This window comes from Pseudorca crassidens (genome assembly GCF_039906515.1).
Source record: "Pseudorca crassidens isolate mPseCra1 chromosome 1 unlocalized genomic scaffold, mPseCra1.hap1 SUPER_1_unloc_3, whole genome shotgun sequence".
NCBI lineage: Eukaryota > Metazoa > Chordata > Mammalia > Artiodactyla > Delphinidae > Pseudorca > Pseudorca crassidens.
Genome location: NW_027135940.1, coordinates 3,363,441 through 3,386,063, shown reverse-complemented (window position 1 = coordinate 3,386,063; position 22,623 = coordinate 3,363,441).

The following is a 22,623-nucleotide window of genomic DNA, read 5'->3' as shown; positions in this document are numbered from 1 at the left end:
CCTATAGATTAGGGAAATTAAAATCAAAAAGACACAGCCACCCCAAAGTTTGGGACGGCTCTGTTTACAAGAACCTCGTTTACGGTACAAGTTCAATAGCGCAGAAAGCGAAAAATGGATAAAGAAGTTGTGGTACTTACGTACAATGCAATATCACTCAGCAATGAAATCTATGTCATCAGGCCCATAGCAGGATAATGAGTGGATTCAGGTACGATGATTCTAAGTGAAATAAGTCACACAGAAAAAGAAATATCATAAGATATCACTAATACACGGAATGTAAGCTTGGCTACACAGGAACTGAATTAGAAAACAGAACACGGTCTCAAATGCAGAAAACCAACTAATGCTTGCTTAAGGGGAAAGGTGAGTTGGGGTGCTGCATAAAACCAGAGATTGAAATTAACACAGATACCTTTCCATAAGACAAATATGTAATAGACAGGAGCTACTGCTTGCTCAACGAAGTGGACTCAACACCCCATATTAAACGCCAGAGAATACACGTGACTAGTAAGAATCTTAAAACCTATGGATTTATATGTCTCCGAAAGAGAATCAAGCATGTGTACAGCGGCATAAACACAGCAGTGATAGGATTGGTGAGGTTCGGTGAGCAAATGCAGACCCTTTGAAGTCATATTGCATGGTACCCATTCCATGGTTCTCAACTCTCCAGGTTTAAGGGATTCTTCCTTCAGCTAAAACATGCATGTGGAACCCAGAGGATGATCCACCGTGTGATCGGGAAACGTGTTCAAATGTGTCTCAGTTTTCGTCCCCTGGTACTCGGGTGCAACATTCCAGACGCTTTACTAACACTCTCCCCACTTGGAGAGTCAGCGCCTTTAACCTCCTGTTTGGCCCAGTTTGCAATTTCTGCGGAAAATGAACAGGAATAGGGAGAACCAATGAGAGACTAGCTGGAGGTGTCTGGACGGGTAAATTTAACTCTCATTCCCCACCAAGAAGAGGAATTAACCAAAGGCTCAGCGAGCCATGACAGAACCACACTAGGGCCTGAAGCAATCCTGCGGTGTTGCAGCCAGCTCACAAGAAAAGGAGTTGAAGAAAGGAGCTCAGGGGCCCTGTAATTCACACACCTGCAGAGTTCTAAATGACAGCTATCGTCCAAAAATATATTGAAGTAAGGCTGCCAAGAGGACTTGAAAGCGGGGCAGAATTGCAGGAAACCGATTTCAGGAGGTAGACTGGAATTGCATGTAAAGCATAGGAAAAGAGGCAGAACGCCCACAATGATGCACTTGGCCAAAAAGGGCGTATGCGTTTTTTCCTGAATATATTCAGGAAAAAACGCATACGCCCTTTTTGGCCAACCAAGCAAGCTTGCAAAGGAAATCTGCACTACAATGAAGTCTCACTGCCCCCCGGTCAAAAGGGCCATCTGAAAAAAGTGTAAAATCCAGAAAGGCAGGACAGGCCATGGAGAACTGGGAGCCTTGTTATGCTGATGGGCGGGATGTAAATTGCCAACAGCCACTCTGGAGAAGTGTATGGTGTTTCCTGAAACATCTAAAAAACAAAGCAACAGAGCCTAGGGCACTTCCACTTATGGTCCTATAGCTTAGGGAAATTAAAATCAAAAAGACACAGCCACCCCAAAGTTTGGGACGGCTCTGTTTACAAGAACCTCGTTTACGGTAAGAGTTCAATATCACAGAAAGCGAAAAATGGATAAAGAAGTTGTGGTACTAACGTACAATGCAATATCACTCAGCAATGAAATCTATGTCATCAGGCCAGTAGCAGCATAATGAGTGGATTCAGGTACGATGATTCTAAGTGAAATAAGTCACACCGAAAAAGAAACATCATAAGATATCACTAATACACGGAATGTAAACTTGGCTACACAGGAACTGAATTACAAAACAGAATAGGGTCTCAAATGTAGAAAACCAACTTCTGCTTGCTTAAGGGGAAAGGTGAGTTGGGGTGCTGCATAAAACCAGAGATTGAAATTAGCACAGATACCTTTCCATAAGCCAAATATGTAATAGACAAGAGCTACTGCTTGCTCAACGAAGTGGACTCAACATCCCATATTAAACACCTAAGAATATACCTGACTAGTAAGAATCTTAAAACCTATGGATTTATAAGTCTCCGAAAGAGAATCAAGCGTGTGTACAGCGGCATAAACGCAGCAGTGATAGGATTGGTGAGGTTCGCTGAGCAAATGCAGACCCTTTGAAGTCATATTGCATGGTACCCATTCCATGGTTCTCAACTCTCCAGGTTTAAGGGATTCTTCCTTCAGCTAAAACATGCATGTGGAACCCAGAGGATGATCCACCGTGTGATCGGGAAACGTATTGAAATGTGTCTCAGTTTTCGTCCCCTGGTACTCGGGTGCAACATTCCAGATGCTTTACTAACACTCTCCCCACTTGGAGAGTCAGTGCCTTTAACCTCCTGTTTGGCCCAGTTTGCAATTTCTGCGGAAAATGAACAGGAATAGGGAGAACCAATGAGAGACTAGCTGGAGGAGTCTGGACGGGCAAATTTAATGCTCATTTCCCAACAGGAAGAGGAATTAACCAAAGGCTCAGCGAGCCATGCCGGAACCACACTAGGGCCTGAAGCAATCCTGCGGTGTTGCGGCCAGCTCACAAGAAAGCGAGTTGAAGAAAGGAGCTCAGGGGCCCAGTAATTCACACACCTGCAGAGTTATAAATGACAGCTATCATCCAAAAATATATTGAAGTAAGGCTGCCAAGAGGACTTGAAAGCGGGGCAGAATTGCAGGAAACCGATTTCAGGAGGTAGACTGGAATTGCATGTAAAGCATAGGAAAAGAGGCAGAACGTCCACAATGATGCACTTGGCCAAAAAGGGCGTATGCGTTTTTTCCTGAATATACTCAGGAAAAAACTCATATGCACTTTTTGGCCAACCAAGCAAGCTTGCAAAGGAAATCTGAACTACAATGAAGTCTCACTGCCCCCCGGTCAAAAGGGCCATCTGAAAAAAGTGTAAAATCCATAAAGGCAGGACAGGCCATGGAGAACTGGGAGCCTAGTTAGACTGATGGGCGGGATGTAAATTGCCAACAGCCACTCTGGAGAAGTGTATGGTGTTTCCTGAAACATCTAAAAAACAAAGCAACAGAGCCTAGGGCACTTCCACTTATGGTCCTATAGATTAGGGAAATTAAAATCAAAAAGACACAGCCACCCCAAAGTTTGGGACGGCTCTGTTTACAAGAACCTCGTTTACGGTACAAGTTCAATATCGCAGAAAGCGAAAAATGGATAAAGAAGTTGTGGTACTTACGTACAATGCAATATCACTCAGCAATGAAATCTATGTCATCAGGCCCATAGCAGGATAATGAGTGGATTCAGGTACGATGATTCTAAGTGAAATAAGTCACACAGAAAAAGAAACATCATAAGATATCACTAATACACGGAATGTAAGCTTGGCTACACAGGAACTGAATTAGAAAACAGAACACGGTCTCAAATGCAGAAAACTAACTAATGCTTGCTTAAGGGGAAAGGTGAGTTGGGGTGCTGCATAAAACCAGAGATTGAAATTAACACAGATACCTTTCCATAAGACAAATATGTAATAGACAGGAGCTACTGCTTGCTCAACGAAGTGGACTCAACACCCCATATTAAACGCCTAAGAATACACGTGACTAGTAAGAATCTTAAAACCTATGGATTTATATGTCTCCGAAAGAGAATCAAGCATGTGTACAGCGGCATAAACGCAGCAGTGATAGGATTGGTGAGGTTCGGTGAGCAAATGCAGACCCTTTGAAGTCATATTGCATGGTACCCATTCCATGGTTCTCAACTCTCCAGGTTTAAGGGATTCTTCCTTCAGCTAAAACATGCATGTGGAACCCAGAGGATGATCCACCGTGTGATCGGGAAACGTGTTCAAATGTGTCTCAGTTTTCGTCCCCTGGTACTCGGGTGCAACATTCCAGACGCTTTACTAACACTCTCCCCACTTGGAGAGTCAGCGCCTTTAACCTCCTGTTTGGCCCAGTTTGCAATTTCTGCGGAAAATGAACAGGAATAGGGAGAACCAATGAGAGACTAGCTGGAGGTGTCTGGACGGGTAAATTTAACTCTCATTCCCCACCAAGAAGAGGAATTAACCAAAGGCTCAGCGAGCCATGACAGAACCACACTAGGGCCTGAAGCAATCCTGCGGTGTTGCAGCCAGCTCACAAGAAAAGGAGTTGAAGAAAGGAGCTCAGGGGCCCTGTAATTCACACACCTGCAGAGTTCTAAATGACAGCTATCGTCCAAAAATATATTGAAGTAAGGCTGCCAAGAGGACTTGAAAGCGGGGCAGAATTGCAGGAAACCGATTTCAGGAGGTAGACTGGAATTGCATGTAAAGCATAGGAAAAGAGGCAGAACGTCCACAATGATGCACTTGGCCAAAAAGGGCGTATGCGTTTTTTCCTGAATATATTCAGGAAAAAACGCATACGCCCTTTTTGGCCAACCAAGCAAGCTTGCAAAGGAAATCTGAACTACAATGAAGTCTCACTGCCCCCCGGTCAAAAGGGCCATCTGAAAAAAGTGTAAAATCCAGAAAGGCAGGACAGGCCATGGAGAACTGGGAGCCTTGTTATGCTGATGGGAGGGATGTAAATTGCCAACAGCCACTCTGGAGAAGTGTATGGTGTTTCCTGAAACATCTAAAAAACAAAGCAACAGAGTCTAGGGCACTTCCACTTATGGTCCTATAGCTTAGGGAAATTAAAATAAAAAAGACACAGCCACCCCAAAGTTTGGGACGGCTCTGTTTACAAGAACCTCATTTACGGTAAGAGTTCAATATCACAGAAAGCGAAAAATGGATAAAGAAGTTGTGGTACTAACGTACAATGCAATATCACTCAGCAATGAAATCTATGTCATCAGGCCAGTAGCAGCATAATGAGTGGATTCAGGTACGATGATTCTAAGTGAAATAAGTCACACAGAAAAAGAAACATCATAAGATATCACTAATACACGGAATGTAAACTTGGCTACACAGGAACTGAATTACAAAACAGAATAGGGTCTCAAATGTAGAAAACCAACTTCTGCTTGCTTAAGGGGAAAGGTGAGTTGGGGTGCTGCATAAAACCAGAGATTGAAATTAGCACAGATACCTTTCCATAAGCCAAATATGTAATAGACAAGAGCTACTGCTTGCTCAACGAAGTGGACTCAACATCCCATATTAAACACCTAAGAATATACCTGACTAGTAAGAATCTTAAAACCTATGGATTTATAAGTCTCCGAAAGAGAATCAAGCGTGTGTACAGCGGCATAAACGCAACAGTGATAGGATTGGTGAGGTTCGGTGAGCAAATGCAGACCCTTTGAAGTCATATTGCATGGTACCCATTCCATGGTTCTCAACTCTCCAGGTTTAAGGGATTCTTCCTTCAGCTAAAACATGCATGTGGAACCCAGAGGATGATCCACCGTGTGATCGGGAAACGTATTGAAATGTGTCTCAGTTTTCGTCCCCTGGTACTCGGGTGCAACATTCCAGATGCTTTACTAACACTCTCCCCACTTGGAGAGTCAGTGCCTTTAACCTCCTGTTTGGCCCAGTTTGCAATTTCTGCGGAAAATGAACAGGAATAGGGAGAACCAATGAGAGACTAGCTGGAGGAGTCTGGACGGGCAAATTTAATGCTCATTTCCCAACAGGAAGAGGAATTAACCAAAGGCTCAGCGAGCCATGCCGGAACCACACTAGGGCCTGAAGCAATCCTGCGGTGTTGCGGCCAGCTCACAAGAAAGCGAGTTGAAGAAAGGAGCTCAGGGGCCCAGTAATTCACACACCTGCAGAGTTATAAATGACAGCTATCATCCAAAAATATATTGAAGTAAGGCTGCCAAGAGGACTTGAAAGCGGGGCAGAATTGCAGGAAACCGATTTCAGGAGGTAGACTGGAATTGCATGTAAAGCATAGGAAAAGAGGCAGAACGTCCACAATGATGCACTTGGCCAAAAAGGGCGTATGCGTTTTTTCCTGAATATATTCAGGAAAAAACTCATATGCACTTTTTGGCCAACCAAGCAAGCTTGCAAAGGAAATCTGAACTACAATGAAGTCTCACTGCCCCCCGGTCAAAAGGGCCATCTGAAAAATGTGTAAAATCCATAAAGGTAGGACAGGCCATGGAGAACTGGGAGCCTAGTTAGACTGATGGGCGGGATGTAAATTGCCAACAGCCACTCTGGAGAAGTGTATGGTGTTTCCTGAAACATCTAAAAAACAAAGCAACAGAGCCTAGGGCACTTCCACTTATGGTCCTATAGATTAGGGAAATTAAAATCAAAAAGACACAGCCACCCCAAAGTTTGGGACGGCTCTGTTTACAAGAACCTCGTTTACGGTACAAGTTCAATATCGCAGAAAGCGAAAAATGGATAAAGAAGTTGTGGTACTTACGTACAATGCAATATCACTCAGCAATGAAATCTATGTCATCAGGCCAGTAGCAGCATAATGAGTGGATTCAGGTACGATGATTCTAAGTGAAATAAGTCACACAGAAAAAGAAACATCATAAGATATCACTAATACACGGAATGTAAACTTGGCTACACAGGAACTGAATTACAAAACAGAATAGGGTCTCAAATGTAGAAAACCAACTTATGCTTGCTTAAGGGGAAAGGTGAGTTGGGATGCTGCCTAAAACCAGAGATTGAAATTAACACAGATACCTTTCCATAAGCCAAATATGTAATAGACAAGAGCTACTCCTTGCTCAACGAAGTGGACTCAACACCCCATATTAAACGCCTAAGAATATACCTGACTAGTAAGAATCTTAAAACCTATGGATTTATATGTCTCGAAAAGAGAATCCAGCGTGTGTACAGTGACATAAAAGCAGCAGTGATAAGATTGGTGAGGTTCGGTGAGCAAATGCAGACCCTTTGAAGTCATATTGCATGGTACCCATTCCATGGTTCTCAACTCTCCAGGTTTAAGGGATTCTTCATTCAGTTAAAACATGCATGTGGAACCCAGAGTATGATCCACCGTGTGATTGGGAAACGTGTTCAAATGTGTCTCAGTTTTCGTCCCCTGGTACTTGGGTGCAACATTCCAGACGCTTTACTAACACTCTCCCCACTTGGAGAGTCAGTGCCTTTAAACTCCTGTTTGGCCCAGTTTGCAATTTCTGTGGAAAATGAACAGGAATAGGGAGAACCAATGAGAGACTAGCTGGAGGTGTCTGGACGGGCAAATTTAACTCTCATTTCCCACCAAGAAGAGGAATTAACCAAAGGCTCAGCGTGCCATGCCGGAACCACACTAGGGCCTGAAGCAATCCTGCGGTGTTGCGGCCAGCTCACAAGAAAACGAGTTGAAGAAAGGAGCTCAGGGGCACTGTAATTCACAAACCTGCAGAGTTATAAATGACAGCTATCGTCAAAAAATATATTGAAGTAAGGCAGCCAAGAGGACTTGAAAGTTGGGCAGAATTGCAGGAAACCGATTTCAGGAGGTAGACAGGAATTTCATGTAAAGCATAGGAAAAGAGGCAGAACGTCCACAATGATGCACTTGGCCAAAAAGGGCGTATGCGTTTTTTCCTGAATAAATTCAGGAAAAAACCCATACGACCTTTTTGGCCAACCAAGCAAGCTTGCAAAGGAAATCTGCACTACAATGAAGTCTCACTGCCCCCCGGTCAAAAGGGCCATCTGAAAAAAGTGTAAAATCCAGAAAGGCAGGACAGGCCATGGAGAACTGGGAACCTTGTTATGCTGATGGGCGGGATGTAAATTGCCAACAGCCACTCTGGAGAAGTGTATGGTGTTTCCTGAAACATCTAAAAAACAAAGCAACAGAGCCTAGGGCACTTCCACTTATGGTCCTATAGCTTAGGGAAATTGAAATCAAAAAGACACAGCCACCACAAAGTTTGGGTCGTCTCTGTTTACAAGAACCTTGTTTACGGTACAAGTTCAATATCACAGAAAGCGAAAAATGGATAAAGAAGTTGTGGTACTTACGTACAATGCAATATCACTCAGCAATGAAATCTATGTCATCAGGCCAGTAGCAGCATAATGAGTGGATTCAGGTACGATAATTCTAACTGAAATAAGTCACACAGAAAAAGAAACATCATAAGGTATCACTAATACATGGAATGTAAACTTGGCTACACAGGAACTGAATTACAAAACAGAACAGGGTCTCAAATGTAGAAAACCAACTTATGCTTGCTTAAGGGGAAAGGTGAGTTGGGGTGGTGCATAAAACCAGAGATAGAAATTAGCACAGATACCGTTCCATAAGCCAAATATGTAATAAACCAGAGCTACTCCTTCCTCAACGAAGTGGACCCAACACCCCATATTAAACGTCTAAGAATATACCTGACTAGTAAGAATCTTAAAACCTATGGATTTATATGTCTCCGAAAGAGAAACCAGCGTGTGTACAGCGGCATAAACGCAGCAGTGATAGGATTGGTGAGGTTCGGTGAGCAAACGCAGACCCTTTGAAGTCATATTTCATGGTACCCATTCCATGGGTCTCAACTCTCCAGGTGTAAGGGATTCTTCCTTCAGCTAAAACATGCATGTGGAACCCAGAGTATGATCCACCATGTGATCGGGAAACGTGTTCAAATGTGTCTCAGTTTTCGTCCCCTGGTACTCGGGTGCAACATTCCAGACGCTTTACTAACACTCTCCCCACTTGGAGAGTCAGTGCATTTAACCTCCTGTTTGGCCCAGTTTGCAATTTCTGCGGAAAATGAACAGGAATAGGGAGAACCAATGAGAGACTAGCTGGAGGAGTCTGGACGGGCAAATTTAACTCTCATTTCCCAACAGGAAGAGGAATTAACCAAAGGCTCAGCGAGCCATGCCGGAACCACACTAGGGCCTGAAGCAATCCTGCGGTGTTGCGGCCAGCTCACAAGAAAGCGAGTTGAAGAAAGGAGCTCAGGGGCCCTGTAATTCATACACCTGCACAGTTCTAAATGACAGCTATCGTCCAAAAATATATTGAAGTAAGGCTGCCAAGAGGACTTGAAAGCGGGGCAGAATTGCAGGAAACCGATTTCAGGAGGTAGACTGGAATTGCATGTAAAGCATAGGAAAAGAGGCAGAACGTCCACAATGATGCACTTGGCCAAAAAGGGCGTATGCGTTTTTTCCTGAATATATTCAGGAAAAAACGCATACGCCCTTTTTGGCCAACCAAGCAAGCTTGCAAAGGAAATCTGCACTACAATGAAGTCTCACTGCCCCCCGGTCAAAAGGGCCATCTGAAAAAAGTGTAAAATCCAGAAAGGCAAGATAGGCCATGGAGAACTGGGAGCCTTGTTATGCTAATGGGAGGGATGTAAATTGCCAACAGCCACTCTGGAGAAGTGTATGGTGTTTCCTGAAACATCTAAAAAACAAAGCAACAGAGCCTAGGGCACTTCCACTTATGGTCCTATAGATTAGGGAAATTAAAATCAAAAAGACACAGCCACCCCAAAGTTTGGGATGGCTCTGTTTACAAGAACCTCATTTACGGTACAAGTTCAATATCGCAGAAAGCGAAAAATGGATAAAGAAGTTGTGGTACTTACGTACAATGCAATATCACTCAGCAATGAAATCTATGTCATCAGGCCAGTAGCAGCATAATGAGTGGATTCAGGTACAATGATTCTAAGTGAAATAAGTCACACAGAAAAAGAAACATCATAAGATATCACTAATACACGGAATGTAAACTTGGCTACACAGGAACTGAATTACAAAACAGAATAGGGTCTCAAATGTAGAAAACCAACTTATGCTTGCTTAAGGGGAAAGGTGAGTTGGGGTGCTGCATAAAACCGGAGATTGAAATTAGCACAGATTCCTTTCCATAAGCCAAATATGTAATAGACAAGAGCTACTGCTTGCTCAACGAAGTGGACTCAACACCCCATATTAAACGCCTAAGAATATACCTGACTAGTAAGAATCTTAAAACCTATGGATTTATAAGTCTCCGAAAGAGAATCAAGCGTGTGTACAGCGGCATAAACGCAGCACTGATAGGATTGGTGAGGTTCGGTGAGCAAATGCAGACCCTTTGAAGTCATATTGCATGGTACCCATTCCATGGTTCTCAACTCTCCAGGTTTAAGGGATTCTTCCTTCAGCTAAAACATGCATGTGGGACCCAGAGTATGATCCACCATGTGATCGGGAAACGTGTTCAAATGTGTCTCAGTTTTCGTCCCCTGGTACTCGGGTGCAACATTCCAGACGCTTTACTAACACTCTCCCCACTTGGAGAGTCAGCGCCTTTAACCTCCTGTTTGGCCCAGTTTGCAATTTCTGCGGAAAATGAACAGGAATAGGGAGAACCAATGAGAGACTAGCTGGAGGTGTCTGGACGGGTAAATTTAACTCTCATTCCCCACCAAGAAGAGGAATTAACCAAAGGCTCAGCGAGCCATGCCGGAACCACACTAGGGCCTGAAGCAATCCTGCGGTGTTGCGGGCAGCTCACAAGAAAGCGAGTTGAAGAAAGGAGCTCAGGGGCCCTGAAATTCACACACCTGCAGAGTTATAAATGACAGCTATCGTCCAAAAATATATTGAAGTAAGGCTGCCAAGAGGACTTGAAAGCGGGGCAGAATTGCAGGAAACCAATTTCAGGAGGTAGACTGGAATTGCATGTAAAGCATAGGAAAAGAGGCAGAACGTCCACAATGATGCACTTGGCCAAAAAGGGCGTATGCGTTTTTTCCTGAATATACTCAGGAAAAAACTCATATGCACTTTTTGGCCAACCAAGCAAGCTTGCAAAGGAAATCTGAACTACAATGAAGTCTCACTGCCCCCCGGTCAAAAGGGCCATCTGAAAAAAGTGTAAAATCCATAAAGGCAGGACAGGCCATGGAGAACTGGGAGCCTAGTTAGACTGATGGGCGGGATGTAAATTGCCAACAGCCACTCTGGAGAAGTGTATGGTGTTTCCTGAAACATCTAAAAAACAAAGCAACAGAGCCTAGGGCACTTCCACTTATGGTCCTATAGATTAGGGAAATTAAAATCAAAAAGACACAGCCACCCCAAAGTTTGGGACGGCTCTGTTTACAAGAACCTCGTTTACGGTACAAGTTCAATATCGCAGAAAGCGAAAAATGGATAAAGAAGTTGTGGTACTTACGTACAATGCAATATCACTCAGCAATGAAATCTATGTCATCAGGCCCATAGCAGGATAATGAGTGGATTCAGGTACGATGATTCTAAGTGAAATAAGTCACACAGAAAAAGAAACATCATAAGATATCACTAATACACGGAATGTAAGCTTGGCTACACAGGAACTGAATTAGAAAACAGAACACGGTCTCAAATGCAGAAAACCAACTAATGCTTGCTTAAGGGGAAAGGTGAGTTGGGGTGCTGCAGAAAACCAGAGATTGAAATTAACACAGATACCTTTCCATAAGACAAATATGTAATAGACAAGAGCTACTGCTTGCTCAACGAAGTGGACTCAACACCCCATATTAAACGCCTAAGAATACACGTGACTAGTAAGAATCTTAAAACCTATGGATTTATATGTCTCCGAAAGAGAATCAAGCATGTGTACAGCGGCATAAACGCAGCAGTGATAGGATTGGTGAGGTTCGGTGAGCAAATGCAGACCCTTTGAAGTCATATTGCATGGTACCCATTCCATGGTTCTCAACTCTCCAGGTTTAAGGGATTCTTCCTTCAGCTAAAACATGCATGTGGAACCCAGAGGATGATCCACCGTGTGATCGGGAAACATGTTCAAATGTGTCTCAGTTTTCGTCCCCTGGTACTCGGGTGCAACATTCCAGACGCTTTACTAACACTCTCCCCACTTGGAGAGTCAGTGCCTTAAACCTCCTGTTTGACCCAGTTTGCAATTTCTGCGGAAAATTAACAGGAATAGGGAGAACCAACGGGAGACTAGCTGGAGGTGTCTGGATGGGTAAATTTAACTCTCATTTCCCACCAAGAAGAGGAATTAACCAAAGGCTCAGCGAGCCATGCCGGAACCACACTAGGGCCTGAAGCAATCCTGCGGTGTTGCGGCCAGCTCACAAAAAAGCGAGTTGAAGAAAGGAGCTCAGGGGCCCTGAAATTCACACACCTGCAGAGTTATAAATGACAGCTATCGTCCAAAAATATATTGAAGTAAGGCTGCCAAGAGGACTTGAAAGCGGGGCAGAATTGCAGGAAACCGATTTCAGGAGGTAGACTGGAATTGCATGTAAAGCATAGGAAAAGAGGCAGAACGTCCACAATGATGCACTTGGCCAAAAAGGGCGTATGCGTTTTTTCCTGAATATATTCAGGAAAAAACGCATACGCCCTTTTTGGGCAACCAAGCAAGCTTGCAAAGGAAATCTGAACTACAATGAAGTCTCACTGCCCCCCGGTCAAAAGGGACATCTGAAAAAAGTGTAAAATCCAGAAAGGCAGGACAGCCCATGGAGAACTGGGAGCCTTGTTATGCTGATGGGCGGGATGTAAATTGCCAACAGCCACTGTGGAGAAGTGTATGGTGTTTCCTGAAACATCTAAAAAACAAAGCAACAGAGCCTAGGGCACTTCCACTTATGGTCCTATAGATTAGGGAAATTAAAATCAAAAAGACACAGCCACCCCAAAGTTTGGGACGGCTCTGTTTACAAGAACCTCGTTTACGGTACAAGTTCAATATCGCAGAAAGCGAAAAATGGATAAAGAAGTTGTGGTACTTACGTACAATGCAATATCACTCAGCAATGAAATCTATGTCATCAGGCCAGTAGCAGCATAATGAGTGGATTCAGGTACGATGATTCTAAGTGAAATAAGTCACACAGAAAAAGAAACATCATAAGATATCACTAATACACGGAATGTAAACTTGGCTACACAGGAACTGAATTACAAAACAGAATAGGGTCTCAAATGTAGAAAACCAACTTCTGCTTGCTTAAGGGGAAAGGTGAGTTGGGGTTCTGCATAAAACCAGAGATTGAAATTAGCACAGATACCTTTCCATAAGCCAAATATGTAATAGACAAGAGCTACTGCTTGCTCAACGAAGTGGACTCAACACCCCATATTAAACGCCTAAGAATATACCTGACTAGTAAGAATCTTAAAACCTATGGATTTATATGTCTCCGAAAGAGAATCAAGCGTGTGTACAGCGGCATAAACGCAGCAGTGATAGGATTGGTGAGGTTCGGCGAGCAAATGCAGACCCTTTGAAGTCATATTGCATGGTACCCATTCCATGGTTCTCAACTCTCCAGGTTTAAGGGATTCTTCCTTCAGCTAAAACAGGCATGTGGAACCCAGAGGATGATCCACCATGTGATCGGGAAACGTGTTCAAATGTGTCTCAGTTTTCGTCCCCTGGTACTCGGGTGCAACATTCCAGACGCTTTACTAACACTCTCCCCACTTGGAGAGTCAGTGCCTTTAACCTCCTGTTTGGCCCAGTTGGCAATTTCTGCGGAAAATGAACAGGAATAGGGAGAACCAATGAGAGACTAGCTGGAGGTGTCTGGACGGGTAAATTTAACTCTCATTTCCCACCAAGAAGAGGAATTAACCAAAGGCTCAGCGAGCCATGCCGGAACCACACTAGGGCCTGAAGCAATCCTGCGGTGTTGCGGCCAGCTCACAAGAAAGCGAGTTGAAGAAAGGAGCTCAGGGGCCCTGTAATTCTCACACCTGCAGAGTTGTAAATGACAGCTATCGTCCAAAAATATATTGAAGTAAGGCTGCCAAGAGGACTTGAAAGCGGGGCAGAATTGCAGGAAACCGATTTCAGGAGGTAGACTGGAATTGCATGTAAAGCATAGGAAAAGAGGCAGAACGTCCACAATGATGCACTTGGCCAAAAAGGGCGTATGCGTTTTTTCCTGAATATATTCAGGAAAAAACGCATACGCCCTTTTTGGCCAACCAAGCAAGCTTGCAAAGGAAATCTGCACTACAATGAAGTCTCACTGCCCCCCGGTCAAAAGGGCCATCTGAAAAAAGTGTAAAATCCAGAAAGGCAGGACAGGCCATGGAGAACTGGGAGCCTTGTTATGCTGATGGGCGTGATGTAAATTGCCAACAGCCACTCTGGAGAAGTGTATGGTGTTTCCTGAAACATCTAAAAAACAAAGCAACAGAGCCTAGGGCTTCCACTTATGGTCCTATAGCTTAGGGAAATTAAAATAAAGACACAGCCACCCCAAAGTTTGGGACAGTTCTGTTTACAAGAACCTCGTTTACGGTACAAGTTCAATATCGCAGAAAGCAAAAAATGGATAAAGAAGTTGTGGTACTTACGTACAATGCAATATCACTCAGCAATGAAATCTATGTCATCAGGAGAGTAGCAGCATAATGAGTGGATTCAGGTACGATGATTCTAAGTGAAATAAGTCACACAGAAAAAGAAACATCATAAGATATCACTAATACACGGAATGTAAATTTGGCTACTCAGGAACTGAATTACAAAACAGAATAGGGTCTCAAATGTAGAAAACCAACTTCTGCTTGCTTAAGGGGAAAGGTGAGTTGGGGTGCTGCATAAAACCAGAGATTGAAATTAGCACAGATACCTTTCCATAAGCCAAATATGTAATAGACAAGAGCTACTGTTTGCTCCACGAAGTGGACTCAACACCCCATATTAAACACCTAAGAATATACCTGACTAGTAAGAATCTTAAAACCTATGGATTTATAAGTCTCCGAAAGAGAATCAAGCGTGTGTACAGCGGCATAAACGCAGCAGTGATAGGATTGGTGAGGTTCGGTGAGCAAATGCAGACCCTTTGAAGTCATATTGCATGGTACCCATTCCATGGTTCTCAACTCTCCAGGTTTAAGGGATTCTTCCTTCAGCTAAAACATGCATGTGGAACCCAGAGGATGATCCACCGTGTGATCGGGAAACGTATTGAAATGTGTCTCAGTTTTCGTCCCCTGGTACTCGGGTGCAACATTCCAGATGCTTTACTAACACTCTCCCCACTTGGAGAGTCAGTGCCTTTAACCTCCTGTTTGGCCCAGTTTGCAATTTCTGCGGAAAATGAACAGGAATAGGGAGAACCAATGAGAGACTAGCTGGAGGAGTCTGGACGGGCAAATTTAATGCTCATTTCCCAACAGGAAGAGGAATTAACCAAAGGCTCAGCGAGCCATGCCGGAACCACACTAGGGCCTGAAGCAATCCTGCGGTGTTGCGGCCAGCTCACAAGAAAGCGAGTTGAAGAAAGGAGCTCAGGGGCCCTGAAATTCACACACCTGCAGAGTTATAAATGACAGCTATCGTCCAAAAATATATTGAAGTAAGGCTGCCAAGAGGACTTGAAAGCGGGGCAGAATTGCAGGAAACCAATTTCAGGAGGTAGACTGGAATTGCATGTAAAGCATAGGAAAAGAGGCAGAACGTCCACAATGATGCACTTGGCCAAAAAGGGCGTATGCGTTTTTTCCTGAATATACTCAGGAAAAAACTCATATGCACTTTTTGGCCAACCAAGCAAGCTTGCAAAGGAAATCTGAACTACAATGAAGTCTCACTGCCCCCCGGTCAAAAGGGCCATCTGAAAAAAGTGTAAAATCCATAAAGGCAGGACAGGCCATGGAGAACTGGGAGCCTAGTTAGACTGATGGGCGGGATGTAAATTGCCAACAGCCACTCTGGAGAAGTGTATGGTGTTTCCTGAAACATCTAAAAAACAAAGCAACAGAGCCTAGGGCACTTCCACTTATGGTCCTATAGATTAGGGAAATTAAAATCAAAAAGACACAGCCACCCCAAAGTTTGGGACGGCTCTGTTTACAAGAACCTCGTTTACGGTACAAGTTCAATATCGCAGAAAGCGAAAAATGGATAAAGAAGTTGTGGTACTTACGTACAATGCAATATCACTCAGCAATGAAATCTATGTCATCAGGCCCATAGCAGGATAATGAGTGGATTCAGGTACGATGATTCTAAGTGAAATAAGTCACACAGAAAAAGAAACATCATAAGATATCACTAATACACGGAATGTAAGCTTGGCTACACAGGAACTGAATTAGAAAACAGAACACGGTCTCAAATGCAGAAAACCAACTAATGCTTGCTTAAGGGGAAAGGTGAGTTGGGGTGCTGCAGAAAACCAGAGATTGAAATTAACACAGATACCTTTCCATAAGACAAATATGTAATAGACAAGAGCTACTGCTTGCTCAACGAAGTGGACTCAACACCCCATATTAAACGCCTAAGAATACACGTGACTAGTAAGAATCTTAAAACCTATGGATTTATATGTCTCCGAAAGAGAATCAAGCATGTGTACAGCGGCATAAACGCAGCAGTGATAGGATTGGTGAGGTTCGGTGAGCAAATGCAGACCCTTTGAAGTCATATTGCATGGTACCCATTCCATGGTTCTCAACTCTCCAGGTTTAAGGGATTCTTCCTTCAGCTAAAACATGCATGTGGAACCCAGAGGATGATCCACCGTGTGATCGGGAAACATGTTCAAATGTGTCTCAGTTTTCGTCCCCTGGTACTCGGGTGCAACATTCCAGACGCTTTACTAACACTCTCCCCACTTGGAGAGTCAGTGCCTTAAACCTCCTGTTTGACCCAGTTTGCAATTTCTGCGGAAAATTAACAGGAATAGGGAGAACCAACGGGAGACTAGCTGGAGGTGTCTGGATGGGTAAATTTAACTCTCATTTCCCACCAAGAAGAGGAATTAACCAAAGGCTCAGCGAGCCATGCCGGAACCACACTAGGGCCTGAAGCAATCCTGCGGTGTTGCGGCCAGCTCACAAAAAAGCGAGTTGAAGAAAGGAGCTCAGGGGCCCTGAAATTCACACACCTGCAGAGTTATAAATGACAGCTATCGTCCAAAAATATATTGAAGTAAGGCTGCCAAGAGGACTTGAAAGCGGGGCAGAATTGCAGGAAACCGATTTCAGGAGGTAGACTGGAATTGCATGTAAAGCATAGGAAAAGAGGCAGAACGTCCACAATGATGCACTTGGCCAAAAAGGGCGTATGCGTTTTTTCCTGAATATATTCAGGAAAAAACGCATACGCCCTTTTTGGGCAACCAAGCAAGCTTGCAAAGGAAATCTGAACTACAATGAAGTCTCACTGACCCCCGGTCAAAAGGGACATCTGAAAAAAGTGTAAAATCCAGAAAGGCAGGACAGCCCATGGAGAACTGGGAGCCTTGTTATGCTGATGGGCGGGATGTAAATTGCCAACAGCCACTGTGGAGAAGTGTATGGTGTTTCCTGAAACATCTAAAAAACAAAGCAACAGAGCCTAGGGCACTTCCACTTATGGTCCTATAGATTAGGGAAATTAAAATCAAAAAGACACAGCCACCCCAAAGTTTGGGACGGCTCTGTTTACAAGAACCTCGTTTACGGTACAAGTTCAATATCGCAGAAAGCGAAAAATGGATAAAGAAGTTGTGGTACTTACGTACAATGCAATATCACTCAGCAATGAAATCTATGTCATCAGGCCAGTAGCAGCATAATGAGTGGATTCAGGTACGATGATTCTAAGTGAAATAAGTCACACAGAAAAAGAAACATCATAAGATATCACTAATACACGGAATGTAAACTTGGCTACACAGGAACTGAATTACAAAACAGAATAGGGTCTCAAATGTAGAAAACCAACTTATGCTTGCTTAAGGGGAAAGGTGAGTTGGGGTTCTGCATAAAACCAGAGATTGAAATTAGCACAGATACCTTTCCATAAGCCAAATATGTAATAGACAAGAGCTACTGCTTGCTCAACGAAGTGGACTCAACACCCCATATTAAACGCCTAAGAATATACCTGACTAGTAAGAATCTTAAAACCTATGGATTTATATGTCTCCGAAAGAGAATCAAGCGTGTGTACAGCGGCATAAACGCAGCAGTGATAGGATTGGTGAGGTTCGGCGAGCAAATGCAGACCCTTTGAAGTCATATTGCATGGTACCCATTCCATGGTTCTCAACTCTCCAGGTTTAAGGGATTCTTCCTTCAGCTAAAACAGGCATGTGGAACCCAGAGGATGATCCACCATGTGATCGGGAAACGTGTTCAAATGTGTCTCAGTTTTCGTCCCCTGGTACTCGGGTGCAACATTCCAGACGCTTTACTAACACTCTCCCCACTTGGAGAGTCAGTGCCTTTAACCTCCTGTTTGGCCCAGTTGGCAATTTCTGCAGAAAATGAACAGGAATAGGGAGAACCAATGAGAGACTAGCTGGAGGTGTCTGGACGGGTAAATTTAACTCTCATTTCCCACCAAAAAGAGGAATTAACCAAAGGCTCAGCGAGCCATGCCGGAACCACACTAGGGCCTGAAGCAATCCTGCGGTGTTGCGGCCAGCTCACAAGAAAGCGAGTTGAAGAAAGGAGCTCAGGGGCCCTGTAATTCTCACACCTGCAGAGTTGTAAATGACAGCTATCTTCCAAAAATATATTGAAGTAAGGCTGCCAAGAGGACTTGAAAGCGGGGCAGAATTGCAGGAAACCGATTTCAGGAGGTAGACTGGAATTGCATGTAAAGCATAGGAAAAGAGGCAGAACGTCCACAATGATGCACTTGGCCAAAAAGGGCGTATGCGTTTTTTCCTGAATATATTCAGGAAAAAACGCATACGCCCTTTTTGGCCAACCAAGCAAGCTTGCAAAGGAAATCTGCACTACAATGAAGTCTCACTGCCCCCCGGTCAAAAGGGCCATCTGAAAAAAGTGTAAAATCCAGAAAGGCAGGACAGGCCATGGAGAACTGGGAGCCTTGTTATGCTGATGGGCGTGATGTAAATTGCCAACAGCCACTCTGGAGAAGTGTATGGTGTTTCCTGAAACATCTAAAAAACAAAGCAACAGAGCCTAGGGCTTCCACTTATGGTCCTATAGCTTAGGGAAATTAAAATAAAGACACAGCCACCCCAAAGTTTGGGACAGTTCTGTTTACAAGAACCTCGTTTACGGTACAAGTTCAATATCGCAGAAAGCAAAAAATGGATAAAGAAGTTGTGGTACTTACGTACAATGCAATATCACTCAGCAATGAAATCTATGTCATCAGGAGAGTAGCAGCATAATGAGTGGATTCAGGTACGATGATTCTAAGTGAAATAAGTCACACAGAAAAAGAAACATCATAAGATATCACTAATACACGGAATGTAAACTTGGCTACACAGGAACTGAATTACAAAACAGAATAGGGTCTCAAATGTAGAAAACCAACTTCTGCTTGCTTAAGGGGAAAGGTGAGTTGGGGTGCTGCATAAAACCAGAGATTGAAATTAGCACAGATACCTTTCCATAAGCCAAATATGTAATAGACAAGAGCTACTGCTTGCTCAACGAAGTGGACTCAACATCCCATATTAAACACCTAAGAATATACCTGACTAGTAAGAATCTTAAAACCTATGGATTTATAAGTCTCCGAAAGAGAATCAAGCGTGTGTACAGCGGCATAAATGCAGCAGTGATAGGATTGGTGAGGTTCGGTGAGCAAATGCAGACCCTTTGAAGTCATATTGCATGGTACCCATTCCATGGTTCTCAACTCTCCAGGTTTAAGGGATTCTTCCTTCAGCTAAAACATGCATGTGGAACCCAGAGGATGATCCACCGTGTGATCGGGAAACGTATTGAAATGTGTCTCAGTTTTCGTCCCCTGGTACTCGGGTGCAACATTCCAGATGCTTTACTAACACTCTCCCCACTTGGAGAGTCAGTGCCTTTAACCTCCTGTTTGGCCCAGTTTGCAATTTCTGCGGAAAATGAACAGGAATAGGGAGAACCAATGAGAGACTAGCTGGAGGAGTCTGGACGGGCAAATTTAATGCTCATTTCCCAACAGGAAGAGGAATTAACCAAAGGCTCAGCGAGCCATGCCGGAACCACACTAGGGCCTGAAGCAATCCTGCGGTGTTGCGGCCAGCTCACAAGAAAGCGAGTTGAAGAAAGGAGCTCAGGGGCCCTGAAATTCACACACCTGCAGAGTTCTAAATGACAGCTATCGTCCAAAAATATATTGAAGTAAGGCTGCCAAGAGGACTTGAAAGCGGGTCACAATTGCAGGAAACCGATTTCAGGAGGTAGACTGGAATTGCATGTAAAGCATAGGAAAAGAGGCAGAACGTCCACAATGATGCACTTGGCCAAAAAGGGCGTATGCGTTTTTTCCTGAATATATTCAGGAAAAAACGCATACGCACTTTTTGGCCAACCAAGCAAGCTTGCAAAGGAAATCTGCACTACAATGAAGTCTCACTGCCCCCCGGTCAAAAGGGCCATCTGAAAAAAGTGTAAAATCCAGAAAGGCAGGACAGGCCATGGAGAACTGGGAGCCTTGTTATGCTGATGGGCGTGATGTAAATTGCCAACAGCCACTCTGGAGAAGTGTATGGTGTTTCCTGAAACATCTAAAAAACAAAGCAACAAAGCCTAGGGCTTCCACTTATGGTCCTATAGCTTAGGGAAATTAAAATAAAGACACAGCCACCCCAAAGTTTGGGACAGCTCTGTTTACAAGAACCTCGTTTACGGTACAAGTTCAATATCGCAGAAAGCGAAAAATGGATAAAGAAGTTGTGGTACTTACGTACAATGCAATATCACTCAGCAATGAAATCTATGTCATCAGGCCAGTAGCAGCATAATGAGTGGATTCAGGTACGATGATTCTAAGTGAAATAAGTCACACAGAAAAAGAAACATCATAAGATATCACTAATACACGGAATGTAAACTTGGCTACACAGGAACTGAATTACAAAACAGAATAGGGTCTCAAATGCAGAAAACCAACTTATGCTTGCTTAAGGGGAAAGGTGAGTTGGGGTGCTGCATAAAACCAGAGATTGAAATTAGCACAGATACCTTTCCATAAGCCAAATATGTAATAGACAAGAGCTACTGTTTGCTCAACGAAGTGGACTCAACACCCCATATTAAACGCCTAAGAATATACCTGACTAGTAAGAATCTTAAAACCTATGGATTTATATGTCTCCAAAAGAGAATCAAGCGTGTGTACAGCGGCATAAACACAGCAGTGATAGGATTGGTGTGGTTCGGTGAGCAAATGCAGACCCTTTGAAGTCGTATTGCATGGTACCCATTCCATGGGTCTCAACTCTCCAGGTTTAAGGGATTCTTCCTTCAGCTAAAACATGCATGTGGAACCCAGAGGATGATCCACCGTGTGATCGGGAAACGTGTTCAAATGTGTCTCAGTTTTCATCCCCTGGTACTCGGGTGCAACATTCCAGACGCTTTACTAACACTCTCCCCACTTGGAGAGTCAGTGCCTTTAACCTCCTGTTTGGCCCAGTTTGCAATTTCTGCGGAAAATGAACAGGAATAGGGAGAACCAATGAGAGACTAGCTGGAGGAGTCTGGACGGGTAAATTTAACTCTCATTTCCCACCAAGAAGAGGAATTAACCAAAGGCTCAGCGAGCCATGCCGGAACCACACTAGGGCCTGAAGCAATCCTGCGGTGTTGCGGCCAGCTCACAAGAAAGCGAGTTGAAGAAAGGAGCTCAGGGGCCCTGTAATTCACACACCTGCAGAGTTCTAAATGACAGCTATCGTCCAAAAATATATTGAAGTAAGGCTGCCAAGAGGACTTGAAAGCGGGTCACAATTGCAGGAAACCGATTTCAGGAGGTAGACTGGAATTGCATGTAAAGCATAGGAAAAGAGGCAGAACGTCCACAATGATGCACTTGGCCAAAAAGGGCGTATGCGTTTTTTCCTGAATATATTCAGGAAAAAACGCATACGCCCTTTTTGGCCAACCAAGCAAGCTTGCAAAGGAAATCTGCACTACAATGAAGTCTCACTGCCCCCCGGTCAAAAGGGCCATCTGAAAAAAGTGTAAAATCCAGAAAGGCAGGACAGGCCATGGAGAACTGGGAGCCTTGTTATGCTGATGGGTGTGATGTAAATTTCCAACAGCCACTCTGGAGAAGTGTATGGTGTTTCCTGAAACATCTAAAAAACCAAAGCAACAGAGCCTAGGGCACTTCCACTTATGGTCCTATAGCTTAGGGAAATTAAAATAAAGACACAGCCACCCCAAAGTTTGGGACAGCTCTGTTTACAAGAACCTCGTTTACGGTACAAGTTCAATATCGCAGAAAGCAAAAAATGGATAAAGAAGTTGTGGTACTTACGTACAATGCAATATCACTCAGCAATGTAATCTATGTCATCAGGCCAGTAGCAGCATAATGAGTGGATTCAGGTACGATGATTCTAAGTGAAATAAGTCACACAGAAAAAGAAACATCATAAGATATCACTAATACACGGAATGTAAACTTGGCTACACAGGAACTGAATTACAAAACAGAATAGGGTCTCAAATGTAGAAAACCAACTTATGCTTGCCTAAGGGGAAAGGTGAGTTGGGGTGCTGCAGAAAACCAGAGATTGAAATTAGCACAGATACCTTTCCATAAGCCAAATATGTAATAGACAAGAGCTACTGCTTGCTCAACGAAGTGGACTCAACACCCCATATTAAACGCCTAAGAATATACCTGACTAGTAA